The 23,726-nt window shown below is 36.3% G+C and overlaps 1 pseudogene; it reads left to right on the forward strand.

Annotated features, from left to right (window-relative positions):
- The window catches only part of LOC128661710 (tyrosine-protein kinase ZAP-70-like), a 40,122-nt pseudogene extending 18,118 nt beyond the window's left edge, over positions 1-22,004 (forward strand).
- Positions 22,005-23,726: the final 1,722 nt, after the last annotated feature.

A 23,726-nucleotide genomic window follows, 5' to 3' on the forward strand; every position in this document is an offset into this window, starting at 1 on the left:
TAGTCATAGCCAATAATGCTAGGATCAACCTATCTCATTTAAAAACACTAAGAAGCAACCTTACTGGTTGCTGTTAATTAGATACGCTGAACCTAATTATTTAATTGAGTTACCAAGTCAGCAAGTAACAACTTCAGGAGTGAACAGGATATGATGTAAACAGGCTAAATATTGATTGATACATATACAAAATACGAATGTCAAGTTCATAAAAGAAAAAAAAAATGCAATTTCAAATTTACACAAACGTAAGATATGTTAGTATATACATTCAAAAACAGAGAAATATATGTAAATATAAACATAAATCTAAATCAAACTTTAGACATATGGGGAAATGCCAATACTCCAAGAACATGTCAGTGCTAAAGAATTAATATGAAAATATATATAATGAAACACTGAAACAGCCCCTGGAAACAATATAACTACTGCTAGACATATTAATATGAAATAAATACGCCACATAATAGCATATTTCACATCTCCACATTGGTATCAATATCATTGTAGGGGATCCAAAGGGAGGGCACTGCATATTTCATTCCCAATAATTACTAAGGTCATATTTAGAATTAAGACCTTTCGGTATGTGAGTGCCCAACCTGAAGATCCAATCCAAAAAACGAGATGTCAATTCCCGTATATGGGAACACTTGTCTACTATTTCGCACATTAGGTTCTATCCTCTCGCCCACACAACTTAAATCCACCACAACTTCTGTGAGTTCTTGGTTAACACATGTTGGAATGTTTAGATGGGGCCACAGTCACTGCAAGCCCTGCGACTATGTGTATGTTACTAATTCTTTCAGATACACTACTACTGGTGAGAATTTTGAAAAAGTAACTGCACCTAAGAGGGGAGGTAACTTGGATCAAATCTTAGCCAAAAGGGAAATGCATTGGATCTTCAGGTTGGGCACTCGCATACCGAAAGGACTTAATTCTAAATATAACCTTATTAATTATTGGGAATGAAATATGCAGTGCCCTCCCTGGGGATCCCCTACAATGATATTGATACCAATGTGGAGATGTGAAATATGCTATTATGTGGCGTATTTATTTCATATTAATATGTCTTGCAGTAGTCATATTGTTTCCAGGGGCTGTTTCAGTGTTTCATTATATATATTTTCATATTAATTCTTTAGCACTGACATGTTCTTGGAGTATTGGCATTTCCCCATATGTCTAAAGTTTGATTTAGATTTATGTTTATATTTACATATATTTCTCTGTTTTTGAATGTATATACTAACATATCTTACGTTTGTGTAAATTTGAAATTGCATTATTTTTTTCTTTTATGAACTTGACATTCGTATTTTGTATATGTATCAATCAATATTTAGTCTGTTTACATCATATCCTGTTCACTCCTGAAGTTGTTACTTGCTGACTTGGTAACTCAATTAAATAATTAGGTTCAGGGTATCTAATTAACAGCAACCAGTAAGGTTGATTCTTAGTGTTTTTAAACGAGATAGGTTGATCCTAGCAATATTGGCTATGACTACGGCGTAAGCCGAAACGCATAAGCCAGACAGTCCTGTGCTTTTCCTTATATACTTGGCTTCCTTCCTTGAATTTTAATGTATATCAATAAATATTTTGGATTTTATTCAAACTATCAGACTCCTCCTTTTGAATCATCTAAGCTAAGGAGCCAGACGATTTTTGGTTCAGACCCTGAACAGCACTTGTTTATTGGTAAGAACAACCCAGGTTGTTCACCAAAAATGGGCCGGCATCTAAACTTACATTCCTTCTTTTCAAATAAAGATACCAAGATAATAAAGAAAATTTGATAATAGGAATAAATTAGAAAGTTGCTTAAAATTGCATGCTCTATCTGAATAACGAAAGAAAAAAATTGGGTTTAGTGTCCCTTTTAAAATGTATTAATTATACTGTCTTTAATTAGAAATAAACACAACAAGCAACATTAATCACATTTTAATTTATATTTAAATATTTAAACATTATGCATTGTACATAACAATGCATCATTTAAATATTGAATATTTATGTTTTGGGCCTTAGCTTATACATTTAGTTTTAGTTTATGGCTGATTAGGGGTTAATGTTTAAATAATATGCTTTGCCATGTACAATGCATATTGTTTAAATTATTGTAGATATCTTAAAATAGATTTAATATTTGCTTAATATTATTTTAAACATAAAGATATTTTCAAACATATCTTTATGTTTGAAATAACAGCAAGCACATATTAAATTTATTTTAAGATATCTCCAATACTTTAAATAATATACATTTTACATGACAATGCATATTTTGTCACAGAGATGAGCTAAAACGCCGGCAGCACCGGCAAAACCCGCTTGGCCTATCCAGGCTTCTGGAACTCAGTGCCGGACCGGAATTGAGCCCCAGACCGCTGTGGGCGGCCAACTACCAGAGGACTGGCAAAATCTCTTTGGCCTATCCAGGCTCCTGGAACTCAGTGCCATACCGGAATTGAGCCTCAGACTGCCAGCTGCTGCCGACCACTGGAGGATCAGCAAAACCTCCTTAACCAATCCGGGCTCCTGGAACTCAGTGCCTGACTGGAATTGAGCCACGGTTAGCCTCCAGTGGTCGGCAGCTAGTGGTGGTCCGAGGATCAATTCCGGTCTGGCACTGAGTTCCAAAAGCCCGGATAGGCCAAACAGTATACTCCAGAATTTGTATTGTTTAAAAATATAGATAATCCCTTTATTACCTATCCCCAGTTTTTCATAACCAACACCAGGGTTATATTAATATACTTTTTACCTCTGTGATTACTTCTGCAGACTGCCCCCTTATTTCAGTCCTTTTGACAGACTTGCATTTTAGGAAATCAGTGTTCTCTCATAAGTAACTCCACAGGCATGATCACAATGTTATCTATATGGTACATATGAAGTAACTCCCTCAAGCTGCGAAAAACTGTCAAATGCATTCAGAAAAGAGGCGGCCTTCAAGAGCTTAGCATATAAGACTACCAAGGTTTAGTTTTCAACTAAGAATACCAAGAGAACAAAGTCAAATTGATTATAACAGTAAATTGGAAAGTTGTTTAAAATTGCATGCCCTATTATGATATGCAATTTTGTAATTTTATTTTAATAGTTTGGATTATAAGGTCTTATTATTAAAATATGTCATAATAGCTTTTAGAGATACAAAAATACATTGTCCCTTATATTAAACATATTTTTGAACCTAAATATAAAGTGAAACAAATCTCTTAAAAAGTTAATATATTTAAATTGAAACTTGCAGTTAATGCACAATCGTACAAAACTATGTTCCCATTGCTCTGGCTGATAAGGATAATCCCTGGTTGACAATGACAAATTTCTATGCAAATTGAGAAAAACTGATAGATTTTTATTCGGTACATCGCTTACTAAAAATAAAATTATATTCTTTTAGTTGAAACACAAGAAAACTTTAGTGAAATATCCATTCTGCAGTGGTAATCAATTCTAAACATTGTGTTTTAGCAATAGAGACACATTTTATCTTATTTCTATAGCCTGGACATTATTATTTATCTCTAGTAGTGATTGCTTATACAAGAGTGCTAATCAAGCATGTGTTGGAAGCAGCAGGATTTTCCTGGTGTGTATTACATGCTTCTTGTGTGGAAGGCTATGCTAGTTCCGGATCTTGAGACAAGCTATGCGATATGAACAGGAAAGATTCCCCCTCCATAAAGCCTGTTTGTTCCTTTCTCCCTTTGTACTGGAACGAATGGATTTGAGGCAGCCGAGCTCATTTGTCATTTTATTCTGCAGTACTCAGAGCTCCAGACACATCAAAGAAACTAACACATTGCAGCAATGAAAAACTGCCAGTCATTTTATGTAACATATACATATATTAGAATTAATTTATTAAACTATATAAGATGTATAATAAAAACACTAGTTTCTGTTTTCTTTGCAACTTTTACAAAATTGAATTTGACCTCTACTTTCTCCTCACTATGTTTAGAGTGTTAAACATTATAAATACCAGTTATCCCACCTGCTCTTCTCACTCATAAAGGGACATTATGTGCACCTCCATTTCATTTAAATACATACATAATAATATAGAAAGGTTTATTTATACAGGCCCCATTTATATTAAAGTTAATATTAAGCTAAAATCTAAAAGTATTGAAAGACTTTTTAAAAGAATTACCAAATAATATAACTCGTAAAGTTTTTTTGTGTGTGTGATATTTTATCAATTGAATCACTAAAATATTTCTTACTAGGCTTATTAACCAAGTTAAAATCAGTGCAATTCTTTTGGTGGATATTTTGTTGGTGAATGTAATGAGAGCTATATCACATTGTAATTAGTCATCAAGACATACAGCAGGAGATCTACTTTTTGTGCGTGTGCCAACTGGAAAAAACATTAGCTTCAATATGACTATGGGGTCCAGGCACTTAATGTGACAATTTTTAAACTTGATTTCGTCTTTCTTTGTCTATTTCTCAATCTCTCATTGGGGTAGATCTTTTAATAGTCGAGCTGTAGCGAATCATGTCCGCTTGACCTCGCTAAATGTCGACAGCATACGCTGTCGGCATTTAACATTGCACAAGCATTGAAAGTTAATTTTACAAGTTGAAAGTAATTTTTGCGCGAGAGAAAAACTTGATGCTTGCAAACGTCAGGACTTTGGATACCGCTACCGCATTTACGTCTTCTTCATGTAGACTTAAATGGAGTGCACTAAGGGGAAAAAAACTAACACTTACCATTTGCACTATACCCGAAGGTAGCATATTTTACATGCCAGTGTTCTTCACATAGAAGAAAATGTTCTATTTCTTTTATATATATATATATATATATATATATATATATATATATATATATATATATATATATATATATATATATATATAGTTATTTTGTATTGTCTGACGAAGGGGGTAACACCCTGGAACGTTATATTAAAGGTAACTTTGGAAATCCTGGCGAGTGCATCCCCATTCTTTACTACTATCAATACCATGGAAGCACCCTGGGTGGATGAAATGTTAACCGTGAGTGCTGACCTGCCTGCTGTCTATATAAATATATATATATACAGTAAATATAAGAATATATATTTAAAAATACGAAAGAACATTAAAAAGTAAAATATGTACAGGAAATACAAAATAAAACTCAATAGTATATATTAATAGTCAATAAAAATGATTTTTCATTTTTTTCAGGTATTTGAGTGAAAAGGGCTCCAAGACCTTTAGACCTTTTCATATACCATATGCTTTGAACCCTTTTTTTATAATATTTTTATGAATAATTTTTATTAGCTAGTGTATATATGAGTGTAAATATAAATTTTAACGTATTTATGTTGTGCTTGGTTTAACTTTTTGTGCGGTCACATTTACTTTCAACTTGTAACACTGCACTAAAGTTAGCTTAGCACACCACTTGTATTTTAGCCTTAAATACATTTTTTAACATGTTTAAATAGAGATCTTTCATTTGCATGATAAAGTCCCTTTATTCTCAGTCAATATCCTTGAAATTTACACCAAATAGTCAAGTAAATATTCTTTTATTGCCTAATGTGTTTGTTTTTTTTAATTTAATTTTTTTTTTTTGGTTTTCCATTTGTGTATTGTGTCTAGCAGCAATTAAACCAAGAAACTAGTAAATTATACTTTATTAACTCTTTATATATAAATATATGCTGCATTTATGTGTTGTGTTCACACTAAATTTAAAAATGCTGCATATTGAAAATAACAAAAAATGAATGATACATTTAGTAGTAAAGCATTCTATTTTCCCTTTTTTTTTTTTTTTTTCAAAGAACAAAATAGTTTCCAGTTGTGGCCCATGCTCTCTAGCAAGAGGAAGCTCTGCAGCACGCGACAATTCTTTCGAGAAATTTACGGTCCTGCAGGGAGAACTGTGAAGGCCTTTCCATTTGTGAGCAGATCACTTGCTCCTGGGAGCATTTCCTTTTCATTAATTCATCACTTTGAAGCAGTGTCTGGCATTGTAACTTAAGAATACTTCCAGTTTTGTTTAAAAAAAACGAAATAAAAAAATAAAAAGTGCCTCTCTTAGTCACCTTTTCCTCTCTCGTTTTCTGGCGGTTTGCCAAAACAGACTTAGAATATCTCCTTGATTTTTGGTGAGTGAATGGTGCAGTCAGAGTATTCAGGACAGGGCACTAAAAGGACACATTTTTCCCAGAAAAAAAAAATCCTTGTGGCTTTTTTAGGACTGCACATTGACTTTGCTGATTTTTCCCAGAATATTTTGTCACATACTACTCAATGATCAAGTTTATTATTTGCTGGGTTAAAAAGTGCGTTTTTTAGTAAAACCTCAGGGGATGGTATTTTATTAGATTATATTTCCTGAGGTTAAGAATGCTGCTGAAGAACTTTGTTAATTAACTCTGGGTTTTCTGATATGTCTTTATTTAATAGTGTAATTGTTGTGGTAAAAGTATCCTTTCTTTTTAGCAAATTCTATTTTGTTTTCTTCTTCTACAGACTATTATGTACAAACTGTTGCTTTAAGTTGTGGTTTTTTTTATACCTAGTGTGCTACAGTTGTGTACATTAGTCAGTGATTGTAAAAAGTTTTGCACCTTCTATAATTTCTGTAGCAGCAATGAGACGCAATATAGTGACTATCTTATGCCTGTCAGTGTAATTCTGTTGGCTATCACTACCTTATCTCTGTTTATATATAGTTTTAAAAAGTTGTACAACTTTTTGTTCAAATCAGCCAATAGGATTTCAAAAAATATAGAGTAGAAGGAGTCTCTATATGAGGTGCGCAAAGTTCCCAAATAAGTCCAAATAGTGAAAGTTCCCAATGTCTTCCGGAGCAGTAGGCAGCGCTCTTAGATAATGCAGTTAGAACAGACATCTGTATGAACAGAGAGAAGAAGAGAGGCGCCTCATGGGACAGTATCGTGCCAACAGATATATCACACAGTGAGACGGCACGTAAGTATTATACTCACAAAAGTAGCAGCATGTATGAATGCCTAGTGAAGTAGGACGGGACTTTTTGTCGCCCGACAGACAAACACTCCAGTGTGTAGGGACGTAGGATCACGGAGCCCGTCAACCAATCAGCAACCACAGGCAGTCAGCGTCAGTCGTGGGAGCTGTTCCGGGAGTAGCCAATGGTTCCGACTTTGTAGCTTCCCTGAGAAAAGCACAATTGTTTTAACAAAACCAGGGTAATTCTATCACAGATTGTCAGCAATGTATACTATGGGCATCACTGGCTGATATAAGAGGTCTGTGTCCCAGGTGGAAGAGTATATGGCAGGTCAGATCACTTGATGACCTTTCGCTGTGATGGAACAATAAGTCTTGCCAACTTATTGTTCCATCACAGCGAAAGGTCATCAAGTGATCTGACCTGCCATATACTCTTCCACCTGGGACACAGACCTCTTATATCAGCCAGGGATGCCCATAGTATACATTGCTGACAATCTGTGATAGAATTACCCTGGTTTTGTTAAAACAATTGTGCTTTTCTCAGGGTAGCTACAAAGTCGGAACCATTGGCTACTCCCGGAACAGCTCCCACGACTGACGCTGACTGCCTGTGGTTGCTGATTGGTTGACGGGCTCCGTGATCCTACGTCCCTACACACTGGAGTGTTTGTCTGTCGGACGACAAAAAGTCCCATCCTACTTCACTAGGCATTCATACATGGCGCTACTTTTGTGAGTATAATACTTACGTGCCGTCTCACTGTGTGATATATCTGTTGACACGATACTGTCCCATGAGGCGCCTCTCTTCTTCTCTCTGTTCATACAGGTGTCTGCAATAGGATTTCAGTAGCTCTCATCCCATTGGCTTTTTGAACAGCCAATAGGATTTTAAAAGCTCTCATCCTATTGGCTGATTTGAATTTGAAGAATCAAATCAGCCAATAGGAATGCAAGGTACGCCATTTTGAAATGGCTACCTTGCATTGAATCTTCAGTGTACAGCGGGGACCATATGAAGAGGACGCTCCGCGCTGGGTGTCTTCACCGCTCCGCACCGCCGGGATGAAGATAGAAGACGCCCCCGCGATGGATGAAGATGTCACCCCCTGGATGAAGACTTCTCGCCGCCTGGATGTCCGGACTTCAGCAACCATGAGTAGATATTCTGGGGTTAATGATAGGTATTTCTTTCATGTAATTGGCAAGAGTCCATGAGCTAGTGACATATGGGATATACAATCCTACCAGGAGTGGCAAAGTTTCCCAAACTTCAAAATGCCTATAAATACACCCCTCACCACACCCACAATTCAGTTTTACAAACTTTGCCTCCTATGGAGGCGGTGAAGTAAGTTTGTGCTAAGATTTCTAGTTGATATGCACTTCTCAGCATTTTGAAGCCCGTTTCCTCTCAGAGTACAGTGAATATCAGAGGGATGTGAAGGGAGTATCACCTATTGAATGCAATGGTTTTTCTCACGGGGATCTATTTCATAGGTTCTCTGTTATCGGTCGTAGAGATTAATCTCCTACCTCCCTTTTCAGATCGACAATATACTCTCATATTCCATTACCTCCACTGATAACTGTTTGAGTACTGGTTTGGCTATCTGCTATATGTGGATGGGTGTCTTCTGGTAAGTATGTTTTTATTACTTAAGACACTCTCAGCTATGGTTTGGAACTTTATGTATTTATATAAAGTTCTAAATATATGTATTGTACTTATATTTGCCATGATTCAGGTTTCAGTATATTTCCTTTTGCAGACTGTCAGTTTCATATCTGGGAAATGCATTTTTTAGGACTTACCTGGGGTATAATCTTTTTTCAATTGACTGTCATTTTCAAATTCTCGGGCTGAATTAGGCAAGCGAGGGCGCAAAATGCTAAAATTTATTGCGTCATTCTTGGCACGAGATTTTTTTTGGCACAAAGTTACGTTCGTTGACGCAAAATCAACATTTCCGGCGTCTTAGTTGACGCCAAAAAATATTTTTTCTGTTTGTTGTGCGTCATACTTGGCGCCAAATATTTTCATTATTTAAGAACCCAGTCTTTTTTGCCTCCTGCTTTTTTTCTATGTCAGAGGGCTATGCATTTTTTCCCATTCCTGAAACTGCCATATAAGGAAATTGATAATTTTGCTTTATATGTTGTTTTTTTCTCTTACATTTGCAAGATGTCTCAATCTGATACTGTCTCAGAAATCACTGTTGAAACCCTGTGGCCTGATAACAGTTCTGCCAAAGCTAAGTGCATTTGTTGTAAACTTGTGGAGGTTATACCTCCAGCTGTGGTTTGTAATAGTTGTCATGATAAACTTTTATATGCAGAGAATGTATCCATCAGAAGTAGTTCATTACCTGTTGCTGTTCCCTCAACATCTAATGCACAAGATATACCTGTAAATTTAAAAGAATTTATTTCTGATTCTATTCAGAAGGCTTTGTCTGCCATTCCGCCTTCTAATAAACGTAAAAGGTCTTTTAAAACTTCTCATAAGGTTGATGAAATTTCAAATGACCAGCAAAATACTGAATTATCCTTCTCTGATGAGGATCTATCTGATTCAGAAGATCCTGCCTCAGATATTGACACTGACAAATCCTCTTATTTATTTAAAATAGAGTATATTTGTTCTTTGTTAAAAGAAGTGTTGATTACATTAGATATGGAGGAAACTAGTCCTCTTGATATTAAAACTAGTAAACGTTTAAATTCCGTTTATAAACCTCCTGTGGTTATTCCAGAGGTTTTTCCAGTTCCTGATGCTATTTCTGATATGATTTCTAAGGAATGGAATAGGCATAGTGCCTCTTTTATTCCTTCTTCAAGGTTTAAAAAATTGTATCCTTTGCCAGCAGTTAGATTGGAGTTTTGGGAAAAGATCACCAAAGTTGATGGGGCTATCTCTACTCTTGCTAAACATACTACTATTCCTAGAAGATAGTACTTCTTTTAAAGATCCTTTAGATAGGAAACTTGAATCTTATCTAAGGAAAGCTTATTTATATTCAAGTCATCTTCTTAGGACTGCAATTTCTTTGGCTGATGTTGCAGCTGCTTCAACTTTTTGGTTGGAAACTTTAGCGCAACAAGTATCGGATCATGATTTGTCTAGCATTGTTAAGTTGATTCAAAATGCTAATAATTTCATTTGTGATGCCATTTTTGATATTATCAAAATTGATGTTAAATCTATGTCTTTAGCTATTTTAGCTAGAAGAGTTTTGTGGCTCAAATCTTGGAAGGCTGACATGACTTCTAAGTCCAGATTGCTATCTCTTTCTTTCCAAGGTAATAAATTATTTGGTTCTCAATTGGATTCAATAATTTCAACTGTCACTGGGGGGAAGGGAGTTTTTTTGCCTCAGGATAAAAGACCTAAGGGTAAATCTAAAGCTTCTAAGCATTTTTATTCCTTTCGACAAAATAAGGAACAGAAACCTAATCCTTCCCCCAAGGAATCTGCTTCCAATTGGAAGCCTTCTTCAAATTGGAATAAATCCAAGCCATTTAAGAGATCAAAACCAGCCCCCAAGTCCGCATGAAGGTGCAGCCCTCATTCCAGCTCAGCTGGTAGGGGGCAGATTAACATTTTGCATCAGTTCAGTCCAAAATCATTGGATTCAGAGTATTGTCTCTCAGGGGTACAGAAAAGGATTCAGAGTAAGACCACCTGTGAGAAGATTTTTTCTCTCACGCATTCCGGCAAACCCAGTAAAGGCTCAGGCTTTCCTGAAGTGTGTTTCAGACCTGGAGTTATCAGGGGTAATCATGCCAGTTCCATTTCAGGAACAGGGTCTGGGGTTTTATTCAAATCTATTCATTGTTCCAAAGAAAGAAAATTCATTCAGACCAGTTTTGGATCTAAAGATTTTGAATCGATATGTAAGAGTACCAACTTTCAAAATGGTGACTATAAGGACTATTCTGACTTTTGTTCAGCAAGGGCATTATATGTCCACAATAGACTTACAGGATGCATATCTTCATATTCCAATTCATCCAGATCACTATCAGTTCCTGAGATTCTCTTTTCTAGACAAGCATTACCAATTTGTTGCTCTTCCTTTTGGCCTAGCGACAGCTCCAAGAATCTTTTCAAAGGTTCTAGGTGCCCTACTCTCTGTAATCAGAGAGCGGGGTATTGCGGTATTTCCTTATTTGGACGATATCTTGGTACTTGCTCAGTCTTTACGTTCTGCAGAATCTCACACAAATCAACTAGTGTTTCTTCGAAGACATGGTTGGAGGATTAATTTACCAAAAAGTTCTTTGATTCCTCAGACAAAGGTAACCTTTTTTTTTTTTTCCAGATAGCTTCAGTGTCCATGACTTTGTCTCTAACAGACAAGAGATGTTTGAAATTGGTTGCAGCCTGTCGGAACCTTCAGTCTCAGTCATTCCCTTCAATAGCTATGTGCATGTAAGTTTTAGGTCTCATGACTGCAGCATCGGACGCGATCCCCTTTGCTCGTTTTCATATGAGACCTCTCCAGCTTTGTATGCTGAACCAATGGTGCAAGGATTATACAAGGATATCACAATTAATATCCTTAAATCCCAATGTTCGACTTTCTCTGACTAATTTTAGGGGCCTCTTTTGTCCGTCCAACCCGGACTGTGATCACAACAGATGCAAGTCTTTCAGGTTGGGGAGCTGTTTGGGGATCTCTGACAGCACAAAGGGTTTGGAAATCTCAAGAGCGAGATTACCAATCAATATTTTGGAACTCCGTGCGATTCTCAGGGCTCAGTTTTGGCCTCTGTTGAAGAGAGAACCATTCATTTGTTTTCAGACAGACAATATCACAACTGTGGCATATGTCAATCATCAGGGTGGGACTCACAGTCCTCAAGCTATGAAAGAAGTATCCCGGATACTTGTTTGGGCAGAATCCAGCTCCTGTCTAATTTCTGCGGTTCATATCCCAGGTATAGACAACTGGGAAGCGGATTACCTCAGTCGTCAGACTTTACATCCGGGAGAGTGGTCTCTCCACCCAGATGTGTTTTCTCAAATTGTTCAGATGTGGGGACTTCCAGAAATAGATCTGAGGGCATCTCATCTAGACAAAAAACTTCCCAGGTACCTGTCCAGGTCCAGGGATCCTCAGGCGGAAGCAGTGGATGCATTGACACTTCCTTGGTGTTATCAACCTGCTTATATTTTCCCGCCTCTATTTTTTCTTTCAAGAGTGATCTCCAAAATCATCATGGAGCAATCGTTTGTGCTGCTGGTGGCTCCAGCATGGCCTCACAGGTTTTGGTATGCAAATCTTGTTCGGATGTCCAGTTGCCAACCTTGGCCACTTCCATTAAGGCCGGACCTTCTATCTCAAGGTCCATTTTTCCATCAGGATCTCAAATCATTAAATTTGAAGGTATGGAAATTGAATGCTTAGTGCTTAGTCATAGAGGTTTCTCTGACTCAGTGATTAATACTATGTTGCAGGCTCGTAAATCTGTTTCTAGAAAGATTTATTATCGAGTTTGGAAGACTTACATTTCATGGTGTTCTCATAAATTCTCTTGGCATTCTTTTAGAATTCCTAGCATTTTACAGTTTCTTTAGGATGGTTTGGATAAATCTCTGCTCTTTCTATTTTTTTTCACAGAAAGATTGCTAAACTTCCTGATATTCATTGTTTTGTGCAGGCTTTGGTTCGTATCAAGCCTGTCATGAAATCAATCTCTCCTCCTTGGAGTCTTAATTTAGTTTTGAAGGCTTTACAGGCTCCTCCGTTTGAGCCTATGCATCCTTTGGACATTAAACTACTTTCTTGGAAAGTGTTGTTTCTTTTGGCCATCTCTTCCGCTAGAAGAGTTTCTGAATTATGCGCTCTCTCTTGTGAATCTCCTTTTCTGATTTTTCATCAGGATAAGGTGGTTTTGCAGACTTCATTTAAATTCTTACCTAAGGTTGTGAATTCTAAAAACATTAATAGATAAATTGTTGTCCTTTCCTTTGTGTCCTAATCCTAAGAATTCTTTGGAGAGATCCTTACATTCTTTGGATGTGGTAAGAGCTTTGAAATATTATGTTGAAGCTAGTAAAGATTTCAGGAAGACTTCTAGTCTATTTGTTATATTTTCTGGTTCTAGGAAAGGTCAGAAGGCTTCTGCTGTTTCCTTGGCTTCGTGCTTAAAGCTTTTGATTCATCAAGCTTATTTGGAGTCAGGTCAAGCCCCGCCTCAGAGAATTACAGCTCATTCTTCTAGATCAGTCTCCACTTTGTGGGCTTTTAAGAATGAAGCTTCAGTTGATCAGATTTGCAAAGCAGCAACTTGGTCTTCTTTGCATAAATTTACTAAATTCTACCGTTTTTATGTATTTGCTTCTTCGGAAGCAGTTTTTGGTAGAAAAGTTCTTCAGGCAGCTGTTTCAGTTTGATTATTCTACTTATGTTTTAAGTTTTTCTTTTCATTTATGAGAATAGACTTATATTTTCGGTTGTGGATTAATTTTTTTCAGCGGAAAATTACTGTTTTTGTTTTATCCCTCCCTCTCTAGTGACTCTTGCGTGGAGTTCCACATCTTGGGTATTGCTATCCCATACATCACTAGCTCATATACTCTTGCCAATTACATGAAAGAAAACATAATTTATGTAAGAACTTACCTGATAAATTAATTTATTTCATATTGGCAAGAGTCCACGAGGCCCACCCTTTTTTATGGTGGTTATGATTTTTTTGTATAAAGATTTTATGTACAATTATTTCCAAATTACTTTGTTGATGCTTTTTACTCCTTTCTTTATTACCCCACTACTTGGCTATTCGTTAAACTGAATTGTGGGTGTGGTGAGGGGTGTATTTATAGGCATTTTGAGGTTTGGGAAACGTTGCCCCTCCTGGTAGGATTGTATATCCCATACGTCACTAGCTCATGGACTCTTGCCAATATGAAAGAAATGAATTTATCAGGTAAGTTCTTACATAAATTATGTTGTTTTTTTTTTGTTTTTTGTTTTTTTCAGATTAGGGTTTGGGCTTTTGAAAAAGTGCTAAATGCCCTTTTAAGGGCAATGAAAAAGAGCTGAATGCCCTTTTAAGGGCAATGCCCATACAAATTCCCCTTTAGGGGCAATGGGTAGCTTAGTTTTTTTTTAGAGTTATGTTTTTTTATTATGGGGGGTTGGTTGGGTGGTGGGGTTTACTTTTGGGGGGCCTTATATTTTTTTTTACAGGTAAAAGAGCTGTTTAACTTAGGGCAATGCCCTACAAAAGGCCCTTTTGGTAGTTTATTGTAGGCTAGGGGGAGTTTTTTTTTTGGGGGGGGGGGGCTTTTTTATCTTTATAGGGCTATTAGATTAGGTGTAATTGTTTTTATTTTTTATAGTTTGTTTATTATTTTTTGTAAGCTTAGTGTTTTTTTATTTTTTGGAATTTAGTGTAATTTTAGATTTTTTAATTTTTTTTCATGGTGTTAGGATGGTTTTAAATTTGTAATTGGTAGTATTTTTTATTTTATTAGAATTGTAAGGTTAGGTTAATTTATAGTTTAATGTTAGGGTTATTTTTATTTCACATATAAGTTTTTATTTATTTAAATATAGTTATATTGTAATATTAATTTAAAGTTAGGGGGTGTTAGGTTTAGGGGTTAATAGTTTAATGTATTGTTTTCCGATGTGGGGGACCGGCAGTTTAGGGGTTAATAGGTTTATTTTGTGGCGGAGATGTGGGAGGCCGGAGGTTTAGGGGTTAATAACTTTATTATAGTGGCAGTGATGTCAGGGAGCGGCGGAATAGGGGTCAATGACTTTATTATAGTGGCTGTGATGTCGGGGAGCGGTGGAATAGGGGTTAATCATTTTTATTAGTGTCAGCGATGTCGGGAGCGGCAGATTAGGGGTTAATACATTTATTTAATAGTTGTGATGTGGGTGGGCGGCAGATTAGGGTTAATAAGTTTTAAATAGTGTTTGTGATGCAGGAAGGTGGCGGTTTAGAGGTTAATAGGTAGTTTATGGGTGTTAGTGTACTTTGTAACACTTTAGTTATGAGTTTTGTGAAGCATTTTTGGGGTACAAAACTCATAACCACTGGTCTCAGATGGCCGTATAGATTGTGTCGGTATAGGCTGTAACGCAAGCTTTTTAGCCTCACCGCACAACCTGTAATACCGACACTATGAAAATTCCACGCAAAAACGTAATTTTTTTTGAGTGTGGAATGGAAGTTGCATTACAGGCTAAAATGCTTGCGGCATAGCTAATCAGACACGACTCGCAATAGCTGCGTTACTGCCATTACGCTGAAATTGCCATTTTTTCAGCGTTAAAAGCAATAACGCAAAACTCGTAATCTACCTGAGAATTAAGCAATATAATCTTCCACAGGCCTAACCCCCTGTCCGCTAGATTGCGAGTTATGAGTGAAAAAGCAGCGTTATGGCCCTGTCACGCAACTTCAGTACCGCACTTTTAAAAACATCCTTTTTCAATGGGACTCCCATAGCGCCGTTATTACGAGTTTGCTGGGAGGCCAAAAAGTGAGCGGTACACCCTATACTGACAAGATCCGTACCGCCATCTAAAGTCAGTAGTTATGCGTTTTACTTTACAAAGCTGTAGCATAAAACTCATAACAAAAGTGCTAAAAAGTACACTAACACCCATAAACTACCTATTAACCCCTAAACCGAGGCCCTCCCGCATCGCAAACACTATAATAAATGTATTAACCCCTAATCTGCCTCTCCAGACATCGCCGCCACTATTAAAATGTATTAACCCCTATTTCGCCAATCCCCGACATCGTCACCACTATAATAAACCTAATATCCACTAAACCGCCGCCCTCCCGCATCGCAAACATTATTTAAATATTATTAACCCCTAATCTGCCGTCTGCCCACACTGCCGCTATAATAAACCTATTAACCCCTAAACCTAACGACCCCCTAACTTTATATTAAAATTACAATTTCCCTATCTTAAATTAAATTAAAACTTACCTGTCAAATTAAATAAACTAATTTTAAACTAACAATTAAACTAAGATAATTAATAAACAACAATTAAACTAACTATCAATTAAATTAAACTAAACTACACATTTAAAAAATACTAACACTACTCTAAAAAATTACAAAAAGTATCTAATTACAAAAAAAATAAAATAACTAAATTGCAAAAAAAACAAAACACTAAATTACGAAAAATAAGAAACAAATTATCAAAAATAAAAAAGAATTACATCTAATCTAATATCCCTATCAAAATAAAAAAGCCACCCAAAATAAAAAAAAACCCTAGCCTACAATAAACTACCAATGGCCCTTAAAAGGGCCTTTTGTGGAGCATTGCCCCAAAGAAATCAGCTATTTTACCTGTAAAAAAAATACAAACACCCCCCAACAGTAAAACCTACCACCCCAGAACCAACCCCCCCAAATAAAATAACTATCTAAAAAAAACTAAGTTCCCCATTGCCCTGAAAAGGGCATTTGTATGGGCATTGCCCTTAAAAGGGCATTTAGCTCTTTTACATGCCCAGACCCTAAACTAAAAATAAAACCCACCCAAAAAACCCTTAAAAAAAACAAACACTGACCCCCAACGATCTACTTACAGTTCTCGAAATCCCTTTTGAAGGATCCATATCAGTGGAAGACATATCTTTGTATAAGTTTAGTCTCACTAACCAGATAAATGTGACTTGCATAAATACTTAAAGGGACATAAAGCAGGTTGAGATCTGTGTATATCCTAAAAGGGCTAATTAATTAAAAATAGTTTGCATAAAAAATGTTTTAAAAAATTGCTGGCAAGTATTTTTTTTTTCTTTCAAAAATAAGCAAAACTAATTACATAGACACAAACATTGTATTTCAACTGAGTTCACATCTTCTAGGCATGCTCCAGCAGATAATCCTTATGCATTTTTGCATTCTACTAAAACAACAATAGATATAGATACAACCATAGAAGGAAATTTGTGGGGGGAGCTAGAGTTTTACCATTCAGAAACTAAAAAGAAAGTGTTAATGGCGAGACACTGGAGTATAAATTTGTAGGTAAAGTAATTAAAGTACATATTATTATATTTTGTCTCTATCCCAACTTGTTTTATGTCCCTTTAATGCAGATCTTCTGATAGCAGAGGTATCCAGGGTAGAGGTACAAAAGTGTAGTCAGGTGATGCAGAAGTCAAACCAGTATGTCCAAGTAGTATTTGCCAGAGTAAGAGGTTCAGTAGCTCAATACACAAGCAACCACATGCTACAAACACAGAGCTAATATAGACTACTGCAATTGAGGCCTAATTGATCTTCTAGGCCTCCTTAAAGGCACAGTACACCTAGTTGCAGCAGAGACAGAAATTACTCTTTTAGCCAAGTGCTCTTGAATATCTGCAGCCATTTTGTTTATTGCTGTTTTGTTATATTTTGTGGTGACAATGCTGACTGGAAACCCCCACCTATACATTATTTATGATTTTGAAATTGCAATGTATTGTTAGTCTCTTCATCTTTGCAATGTGGTAGTGCTAAAATCTGGGAAGATATGAATGTCAAATCTACATGTGTGACTGGGCATTTAGTCTTGGAACACCGTCATTATAAAGACGCTAATTTGTTTTGTAATTTTCCCTATGGGACTTGCACCCAGACTTGTCTGGGGTTAACTGCCTGGGACTCTGGGGACGGTACAGCTACCTGTGAGTGCTATTGAGTACCCAGGGCTGTGCATGTTGCAGGGTCATAGGATGTGTTGTGTATCCAGTACAGTCTGAAAGCGCAGTCCCCTTCCATATTTTGTATATGTCTAGGGTGATTACATAAGCCTGTGGACCCTTCACTTGTTCCCAGTTTGTTTGATTGAGAGCTTGCATCTGTATGGCTGTATTATGGACCCAGGTTTTGGGAGAGATCTTGACGTGGTACCTGGGCTTTTCCCATTTGGCAAGATGCAACAACTAACTCTTCCATTTTTGCTTTTAATCTTAGCTGTGAGCTTGCAAGTGAGTGATGGACTTCCTCTTGTTGTGTTAATTTGTTTTGTAATTTTCCCTATGAGCCTTGCACCCAGACTTGTCTGGGTTAACTGCCTGGGACTCTGGGGACAGTGCAGCTGCCTGAGAGTGCTATTAAGCACTCAGGGCTGTGCATGTTGCAGGGTCATAGGATGTGTACTCAGTCTAGTCTGAGAGTGCACTCCCCGTCCATCTTTTGTATATGTCTAGGGTGATTACAAAGGCCTGTGCACCCTTGAGTTGTTCCCACTTTGTTTGATTGAGAGCGTGCATGGTTTGGCTGTATAAGGGACCCAGGTTTTCGGAGAGACCTTGACGTGGTACCTGGGCTTCTCCCATTTGGCCAGATGCAGTAGCTAACTCTTAAAAGATATTTATGTGTTAAAACTATTAACACATAAATATATATGTATATAAGCATATACATATATATTTACTGATATTTACTGGGAACACACAGTTCTCATAGACCGCAATGTAAAGGCACTTTTCAGTGCCTTTTTTTTCTAACACCCACCAACTTTAAAGCCCCAAAACTGCCTAGTGCAACTTTTTTTAAATAAAAAATATAATGCCCTTTATTTTGAGTGCATATGGGGCACTTTTAGAACATTAAAGGGACAGTCAACACCAGAATTTTTGTTGTTTAAAAAGAAAGATAATCCCTTTATTACCCATTCCCCAGTTTTGCATATCTAACACAGTTATAATAATACACGTTTTACCTATGTAATTATCTTGTATCTAATCCTCTGCTGACTGCCCCCTTATTTCAGTTCTTTTGACAGACATGCAGTTTAGCCAATCAGTGCTCACTCCTAGGTCACTTTACGTGCATGAGCTCAATGTTATCTATATGAAACATGTGAACTAATGCCCTCTAGTGGTCAAAATGTATTTAGATTAGAGGCAGTCTTCAAGGTCTAAGAAATTAGCATATGAACCTCCTAGCTTTAGCTTTCAACTAAGAATACCAAGAGAACAAAGCAAAATTGGTGATAAAAGTAAATTGGGAAGTTGTTTAAAATTGCATGCCCTATTTAAATCATGAAAGTTTTTTTTTGGACTTGACTGTCTAATCTCTAATTAATTTTCTGAGCACTAATTGCTACAGCGAGCTTGTGGTAGCATAACCAGCCACTTGTAATGGCTGGTTATTTATTGCACGCCCGCGAACGGGCAAATTTACCTGTTTGCGGATGCATAATAATTTAGCGCTCCACTTGTGATCTAGCCCTATGTAGGTAGTCAATATAATAGTAAATAATAGAAATAGAAAAGAACACTAAAGCCTCTAGCACCTCCCAGGCTTCTAACTAGAAATATTAGGACTACATTTTGTCCAAAAGTGGGCCGGCTCCTAAGTTTTTCATTCCTGCTTTTTAAATAAAGAAAGCAAGAGAACAAAAAAAATTGATCATAGGATTAAATTAGAAAGTTACTTAAAATTGTTTGTTTTATCTGAATCATTAAAGAAACAAAAATGAGATTAGTATTCCTTTAAAGAGCTTCTTTGTAAACCTCATTAGGGTGAAACCACTGATTTGATACATTGAGAGGCTGTCCCATTTTCTGTGCCAGAATTGCATATACTAGAAATCAGAATGCTGAATATACTTCAAGGCATTCCAATGCAACGAGGGATCAGTAAAAAGTGTCTTAAAGGGAATGTAGTATTCATGTTGGATGAACTTTATTAAAGGGACACTGAACCCAATTTTTTTCTTTTGTGATTCAGATAGAGCATGCAATTTACTCATATTATAATTTTTTCTTTATTCTCTTGCTATCTTTATTTGAAAAAAAAGTCATCTGAGCTTTTTTTTTGGTTCAGACTCTGGACAGCATTTTTTGATTGGTGGATGAATTTATCCCCCCATCAGCAAGGACAACCCAGGTTGTTCACCAAAAATGGGCCGGCATCTAAGCTTACCTTCTTGCATTTCAAATAAAGATACCAAGAGGATAAAGAAAATTTGATAATAGGAGTAAATTAGAAAGTTGCTTACATTTGCATGCTCTATCTGAATCACGAAAGAAAAAATTTGGGTTCAGTGTCCCTTTAATAAGCATATATTTGTTTTTCTGTTTGCATAGTTTGTTTTTTTCCAAATAAAAAAAAAATATACATTAACCTTGAAAAAAAGGATGTAAAGGCAAAACAGCTGCTATTGTGTTGTTTAAAGCCACATTTTTTAAAGATATATAGATAGTTTGAGGTTTTCTGTCGAGTGCTACCATTTTACTTTCAACTTGTAATGTGTAAATAAAAATGGGACCACTATGGATTGTGCTTTAGCGAGGTTAGAGCAACATAGTGCTACCATTTTTACACTCCACTTGTAACCTAGGCCTGTATGAGCTGCTAAAGTTATCTATGAATGTAAGAGTCAGTATTTGTCAGGCAAATCATACAAATCATTTATTTTTTACACAGAGTGTATTGTGTTATATGTTGTAACAAAAGGTGACCAGATGCCATTGAGAGCAAGTTCACAATAACATCTTGGACTTTATAAACAAAAGTACAACTAAAGCATAACTGTTATATCTATTGTTTCTTTGTTCCTTTGCCAAGATTCTATTTAATACTTTAGGTGTTTGTCTTGAGATGTTTTAAGATTGTGTTAAACTAGTTTTCTGCCTTATCTGTATATTTAGGGGGGAAATGGTTATGTGACTCGCTGCAATACATGAGGATTAGACATCTTTTCTACATAGTAGATTAATTTACAGCAACATTTTTGTTTTGTGCCTGTCTATACAAAATAAAAAGTAAGCTTCTGGGCTGGCCAAACAAGAGGACTGATCTGCCGGTTTTTGTTGTGGTGTTGGGGAAGGCCCTTCAGGCATCCCCACTAGTCACTGCTGCAGTCGCGGCATAGAGCTTGTGGAGTACTTGAAACTCAAAAATGATGGTCTAGTAACTGTATTAAAAGAGGTCTGTCCAAATGCCAACACACCAATGGGACTAGCTAATGCACCACCATCCATCCCTGGTAATAGGAGATCAAACCATGATGGTATACACCGGAACCATTAAAAGACACTCGCCAAATCTTTCCTATGGATACCAGTGTTTATGTGAGTCCTTACAGTGACCCAGAGGAGCTGAGGGAACGCAAGCTTTTCTTAAACAGAGATCTGCTTCTCATTGATGAAGTTGAACTGCATTCAGGAAACTTTGGATGTGTCAAGAAAGGAGTTTACAAGACGAGAAAGCGCCAGATTGATGTGGCGATAAAAGGCCTGAAGATGGAGATCATGAAATGATGAAAGAACCTGAGATCATGCATCAGTTGGACAATCCTTTCATTGTAAGGATGATAAGAGTGTGCCAGGCAGAGAGCCTAATTCTGGTTATGGAGAGGACATCAGGCAGGCCCCTCAACAAATTCTTGTCAAGCAAAAAGGATCAGATTCCTGTCAGTAATATAGTAGAGCTCATGCACCAGGTGGTCATAGGAATAAAGTATCTAGTGGAGAGAGACTTTGGGCATTGTGACCTTGCAGCATATAATGTCCTTCTGGTCAATCAACATTATGCCAAGATCAGTGACTTTGGTCTCTCCAATGTTTTGGCAGCAGATGATAGCTACTACAAGGCTCGTTCTGCTGGAAATGGCCTTTAAATTGGTATGGCCCTGAATGTATTAACTTCAGAAAGTTTTCTAGTCGTAGTGATGTTTGGAGCTATGGAGTAACCATGTGGGAGGCCTTCAGCTATGGGGAAAAGCCCTGTAAGAAATGACAAGGGTCCAGAAGTCATGGCTTTCATTGAGAAAAATGAGCGTCTAGCTTGTCCAGCTGAGTGCCCCAAAGAGATGTACCAGGTCATGTTAGACTGCTGTATATTCAAGATGGAAGATCACCTCAATTATGAAAATGTTGAGTCATGTATGTGTGTTTATTACTACAGCATTGCTAACAAAATGCTACTTCTGCAACTTCGGATAAAAAATAATGAAGGTACAGACTTTAAGATACAGAGCACAAATTTCATACCATGTTTTTATTAACTTGACCTCCTATACTCCTAGAACTGTCAATCATTTTGGTACACTCCCTCTAAACATAGGAAAAATTAATTGGTATTTCAATAAAGAAAATGGTAGGTATTGAAAATTATTTCCAATACAACAACAAGGAAGTCTCCATAAAAGGTTCAATTATTAATGGTGAAAAAAAACACACATTTGCAATGATCTATCATTATTTATTTTGCCTTCTTCTCCAATAATTTATGTTTGACATTTTTTTTCCTGATGTCCCCAGAGAGACTGGAGTGTATTTTGTGGAGTTCCGAACCTTTACCCTCCTACATTCTGCACAGTGATTGTTGGATATATGCAGGAGCTGTTGCTGAGGTAACCTTGTGCAGGAATACAAATCTATTACACAGCAGGACTATTATGGCAGATTCTGGTTCATTATTTTATATTTCTACATGTTATTCCTGCTAATGTAAAACAGAAAACTGTTTCCTTTTTTGTTATTTTTCAGTATACTGTACACAGCTATTATTATTACAGCAAATGATGGTGTAAACACTGACTACAGTGTCTCTTTGATTTGCATCAACCCTGGCGGACACATGACACCTCTAGCTGTCTAAGCTGTATAGCCCCAATTGTTTCCATACCACAAAAAATGCAGGACTGTTACTAAAATGGCCTCTTGTATATGTAATCAGAAGATTGCCAAATTAAAAAAAAATGTCAGATGTTATATTGTTTTAAGACTGCATGTTCATTTTATTATACTAAATTACTATTTTCTATTAAACATCGTCCTTTTTTTTAATATAATATTTGAAAGAATTAATGTAGAAGATGATCTGTATTTACGTGATTATTGTAAATATTTAAAAATAAATAAAACAAATCTATAATACATAAAAAAGTCAGATCCTAGATAAATATAAAAAAACTGACATCCAATTGCTGCTAGTTGCTGTGTTATTAGCTCAGCTGTAAGGAACTCACACAAATTATAATTTTTTTCAGCAGACCAATCATTTTTGGAAAACAAATTTGCAGAAATACCATAATATGGCAAAATGCCACCATATCAAATGCAAAAAATAAAGACTAAACTCCTCACCTAATAGACTTCTATGGGGTGCGCTACAAAACTCAGGTTCTGGCTTTTGTTTGAGTGCTAACCAGAAAGTGCACTAAACCAAAAGCACGCTAGAAAAAGATATAATGGAGATCTTAACAAAGTCTTACACCAGGGCTCGACAAACCCAGGAGCTAGGTAGCCACTGGCTCCTAGAATTTTACACCTGGCTCCTAACTACCTAGTATATATTTTGTTTCTATATTTCTATATACAAACAACACTGTATGGCTCCTAAAAGTATGACTGTCTCCTAATTATTCTTACTGGCTCCTTAATTTTAAACAAATTTGTAGACCCCTGCCCTGTCTTACAATATATTTGAATTAAAAAAACTGTATATATACAAGGCGTTGAACTGTGAAGCATCCAATGGTGTGTGTGTCTGTATGTATTTATGCATGTATATATATATATATATATATATATATATATATATATATATATATATATATATATATATATATATGTGTGTGTGTGTGTGTTTGTGTGGATTTGTATGTGTGTATGTGTGTACATATGTATGTGCACACATACTGTGTGTATGTGTGTACATATGTATGTGCACACATACATACATATGCACATACACACACACATATATATATATATATATATAT

This window comes from Bombina bombina, chromosome 1 (genome assembly GCF_027579735.1).
Source record: "Bombina bombina isolate aBomBom1 chromosome 1, aBomBom1.pri, whole genome shotgun sequence".
NCBI lineage: Eukaryota > Metazoa > Chordata > Amphibia > Anura > Bombinatoridae > Bombina > Bombina bombina.